Raw genomic sequence first — 5,214 nt, 5'->3', positions numbered from 1 at the left:
ATAGTTTGATGTTTGGTTGGATCTATAAGAAAGAAATTATCATTCAAAAGGAATGACCATTCACCCATTTTGGGTGAATCATCATTCTTTTCTCATATAGGAGGAATGGTCATTCTAAGTTCTTTTTTTTTTTCTATAATTACCCTTCAATATCATAATATAATTAAACTATATTATATAGTAGTTATATCTTATAATATAATATAATATAATATATAATAAAAAAATTTATAATATAATATAGTTATAATAATATAATAATTAATTTATAATATAGTTATAAATTATAATATATTTATTTAATATTGAATGTTGTGGGGTAGAGGTTGCTTACAAATGGTCTCCATTTAATTTTATTACAGGTCACCGGCTATACTTATACTACTGCAAATTACAATTCTGAATAATAATTATTTCAGAAAAATACATTCTTTTTTCTTTCTTCAATGGATTTTGAGAATTTCATTTGTGAGGGGCTAAAGACCGGGTTATCTCTCTGAATCAGGTTATTCACTGGGCTGTTAAGCCATCGAGTCTTCTAGGGTTGATCGACCCATTTCAAGAGGATTCATCCAAGACTCTAGATCTCGTTAATTCTAAGGTTCTATAAGGAAGATGAGAGGAAGGCAGGCTGCATATATAGTATATATTATATTATATATCATAATTATATAATATATTATATAATAATAATTTTATTATAATATATATATTGATAGATAAAATATTAGTGTTATATATGTCAACATAAAAATATTGATGTTTCATTTCAAAAAATTCTTAAAATTATAATTAAATAAATAAATCACCTTTATTTTTTATTTCATTCTCGTTACCATTCTTATTCATATTTTTATTACTATTTTTTCACTGTAACCAAATCGTACCCTTAATCCCCATGTTGTAGTAAAGCCCAATTTCCCACCAGCCCAAATTCCGCCCAGCCCAATAAATTCACAGCCAAGACCCAGTACTGTTGGCGCGAATCTCACCCAGAACCTCAGAGAACAACTCCATCCTTATCTCAGCATACACCTCTCCGTCCCACTTCTTTGCCACCAGCTTCTCCGCCAGCCCAACCGCCGCCTCAACCGTCGCCTCCGCGCTAACGTGCTCCGAATCCACAATCCCCTTCTCTAACGCCTCCGTGGCCGTCAACTTCCCCGCCGCCAGCTGCAGGAGCCGCCGAGCCGCCGGCGCGCCAACCCTTTCACCTGATTATAGCCACAAACCAAGCCGGGATCCGCATCCCGATGTCGAGCTCGCTCATGTACAGAAACCCCCTGTCCTTCGTCATCAGAACGTAGTCGTAACACAAGGCCAGGCCTATCCCGGCGGTGGAGGCGTGGCCGGTGACGGCGGCGATCGTCGGCATCGGAAGCGAGAGTAGGTCGGCAATGAGCGATCGGAATTTCGAGCCCAATTGGTGGGTCCGGGCCTGTCGGTCGGGAGAGGATTGGAGCCATTGGAGGTCGAGGCCGTTAAAGAAGAACTTACCCTCCGCGGTGGTGATCAGGGCCGACGAGGTGGTGGACTCGGCCCGGACCCGGCCGAGAGCAGATTGGATCTCGTCGATTAGTGTGGGTTGAGCCTGTGCTCGCCCGGGCCCATTAGCGTCAGTATGAAGATGTTTCCTTGCTTCTCCAACGTGCACATGATCGATGTCTGATCTCAGTGAAAGTATAGACTGATTCTCTGATTAGTTTCTGGTAGATGGTGGATAGATGGTTTTGTTTCTGTCGCAGTGTGGTTGTCAAAGTCTGTGGTGTACATCAGTTTTGTTCCCCACTAGAGGACAAAAGCTCGTTTTGTGAGGAAGTTGGGGAATACCCTGCTAATATTTGACATTCTAATTCTGTGATCGGCGACGATGTGTTTTATGGTTGGATACTCGTTTGGTTTGTGAATTAAAATTATGTGATTAAAATTATTTTTAATTTATGTGTATTTTTTATGAGAGAAAATAATATAACGAATTACGAATCATAATTCGAATCAGCAAACGAATCCATATACTTGATTTTATCCTTTTTGTTCAAAGAAAGAAAAAAAAAAAAAGAGCAACTAAGGATTTTTTATTTTTTATCCCTCAAAACCCTTAATTGTAATCACAATTTTTTTATACTAAAAAAAATCACAAATTTTTTTTTTTCGGAAATGATAACTTTTTTTTATTAAAATGATAATGAGTATTTTGTATCTCCCAACAATCAAAACTTATACAAATTAATTTCACAAATATAACCGGAACAATAAAATTAACTTTTAAAACCAACATAATTTGACCCAAAAACAAACTAGTTAAAATAACAAAAATTTAATTTTAATACACAAACTACACAAAATCAAACTAATTTCTCAAAAAAAAGTCAACGCCAGTCTGGGACCAAAGCGAGTGTCAACAAAAACTGGTGATCAAGTTCAGAAGTAATCGGACTCCGAAAGGCACACGGGTAACAAATTGGTGTTCGTGAATAGAGTGAGCAAGGAGGGAGCCGAAACGAGGGTTAATAGTAAATTGGTTTTAGAAACCTCTACTTTTACCAAAAAGTATACCGACTTAAAAACTTTTGGAGGTATGATTTAAAACTAGTGCACCTCAAGTAATATGTGTTTTGTTAAAAAGCGTAACTAGATAAAATTTATATTGATAGTCTTATTCAAGTACATGGTTTACGTTTATAGGCTTCAAATCCCCTCTTATTTTGGTTTCAAACAGATGTAGGACTAGGCTCTCTTTTTGCTTTGCCAAAAGTCCAAATATCTCCACCTTGCAACATAAAAAGACTACCTTATCTCAAAAGATAAAGTTTCTAAAAAATCAGAGATAGTTTCCCATTTAAATTTTGAAACAAAATTTCCTCTCATTCCCTCTTGTAATTTTCAGCCACCACAGGAAAATATCCCTGTGATTGGCGCCACATTTAGATAAGAATGAGAAGATTTGGTACCACATTCAGATAAGAGAATGAGAAGATTTAACGCCACATTCAGAAAAAGCAAAGGAAAAGATTTCTCCTTGTAACGACCCTCTTACGGACCGTTACAGTTGTTCGTGAAATATTCATTAGAAACAAAATTTTAAAGAAAACACTTATAAAGAAGCTACACAATTAAATAACAAAACCTTAATTGTGAAACACAGAAAACTTTTTTTTTTTTTTTTGGGTCTAATAAAACTTGAAACTTTTCTTAATATAAATAACCATGAAACAATCTTAAAACTCTAAACACTGAAATTATTAACAAAACATAAAACCTCATTCTCATCATTCATAAACATAATAATTACAAATCCATGAAATTATAATTCTATTAAATATTAAAACTTTAGCGGAAATAAAATTTTGCGTGTGGTATCCCCATCTCCCACATTCTTGCCCGTCACATGCCCGTCTAGCTTCATCCACTTCATGCTATTCCTTTACCTTTATCTGCAACGTGAGACTTAAAAACATGAGCTAGAGCTCAATAAGCACAACATTTTCCTCACACGAAAATATTTAACATTTAACAAATCATGAATCACTCTCTTTTCTTTTGAAAATACTTTTACATTTATTATCTTGTTTGGGCCCGATGCAAATGTACATGCGCGCAACCTACGGCAAGAGTGAGATTGCAAATTCCACACTTACCGAGGCAATGTAAACATGAAATTGTCGTCTAGATCGACGGGTTGCCCTAAGACCATGAAACACGAAGTTGTACGTTGCCTCATCATTTAACGTGACAAAACATCTTCTTCACTTGTCTTGATTTTCGTCAGAGTATAACATGGATACTTATAACATGTAACATTGTGAATCCGATAAACATGTAAGCATGTAATAACATGTACTTGTAAACATGAAATAAAGCATTTATGCTTAAATAAACATAATATGAATTATAAAACATATTTGAAATCTTATAAATCACAAGTCAATTCATGAAAACTTAATCACATTGCAGGTGAGGTTGTACTTACTTGAATACAGCTTACTTAACCTTAATTTGTGTGGTGATGCGATCCTAGAGGCTCTGATATATGTGATTCTTGAATTGTTCATGCCATTTAACAAAACGTACGAATCTTAGTACTCAATTCATATCAACATAAATCTCTTATAACATCCTAACCCATACATGTGGGTGGCAAGTAACTCATGTTTATATCATAGTAATCATATCATTCATCACTAAATCATAGAACATAACAAATAGATTAAAAAGCCATATATTGCACAACTTTTAAAACTTGCCAACATGAATCTCCTGTACTAAAACGTTCAGCCCGATCTTTACAAAATTCATATCATCCTAAAACTAGCAGCATTGGGAAGTAGACTGAAATATCTTTCTAACGATACCAAATTTAACCAAATGGGAGTACGTTTTACTCTTCAAAACGCATTTACAAATCAATACACTGAATCAGATTTTTTTCCTCTTGAATGACCTAGCGCTGCGGCGCATTTACCTTTTCGCCCCACTAGCGCCGTGGCGCTCACCACTCTGCCACTGTGATTTCTTTTTGTCTTTCTAGTGCCGTGGCACCCACTTCTTAGCGCCGCGGCACTCATGTGATGCACAAAACATCTAAATATGTTTCGAAACGACATAGTATGCTCCAAAATCAATCCAAACCATCCCAAACATTTTTCTAACCCCCAAATATCACTCATGAAATTTATCAATAGAAATCAGTAAAGAACTCAAACCCTAAAATCAAATACCACCAATTAACAACAAAATTCTATTTTCACATGGTTCCAAATCTCAATTCCATTCAATAATCAATCAGTCATTGCAATACCATTAATCAATCAAAGAAAACAATTCCTAAACATGTTTCTAATTATAATGAATAGTTAGAACAATCTTTCGTGGGATAAACTCAAAACCCTAGAACTCATTAAGAAATTCAAGAACATCTAGAATCATGAATATCTCATGTTTCTTCGCATTCGAAGAATGAATCATGATAACATACATTTCAATCTTCCTCAATGATCAAATACCAAGGTCAAGGATTTGGAAGAAGATAGTAAGTATCGGTTGGAAGGATTTTCTTTTCTTTCTTTCTTGATGTGGGCGTGATGATGAAAACGAGAGAGAGAACGAGTGTGAATGAGAGAGGGGAGAGGTGAGAGAGGATAACGTGAGATGGAGAGAGAAAAAACAAGGTGAGAGAGAGAGAGAGAGGGAAAGAAAGAGGGAGAGAGAGTGAGG

General features: G+C 35.5%; 1 long non-coding RNA gene and 1 pseudogene across 1 annotated transcript; both read right to left on the bottom strand.

Moving 5' to 3' along the window:
• Positions 1-891: 891 nt before the first annotated feature.
• On the bottom strand, positions 892-1,863 carry LOC21409007 (annotated as a pseudogene).
• A 1,433-nt stretch (positions 1,864-3,296) lies between these two features.
• LOC112091347 lies at positions 3,297-5,120 on the bottom strand. Its single transcript, XR_002902098.1, has 4 exons — positions 4,976-5,120; positions 3,971-4,038; positions 3,639-3,784; positions 3,297-3,434 (listed from the first exon to the last, which is right to left on the bottom strand). It is a non-coding gene; the product is annotated as an uncharacterized LOC112091347 (long non-coding RNA).
• Positions 5,121-5,214: the final 94 nt, after the last annotated feature.

This window comes from Morus notabilis, unplaced genomic scaffold, assembly GCF_000414095.1.
Source record: "Morus notabilis unplaced genomic scaffold, ASM41409v2 Scaffold42, whole genome shotgun sequence".
Lineage (NCBI taxonomy): Eukaryota > Viridiplantae > Streptophyta > Magnoliopsida > Rosales > Moraceae > Morus > Morus notabilis.
The sequence above is the reverse complement of the archived record's forward strand: the minus strand, read 5'-3'. Positions and strand labels throughout refer to the sequence as shown.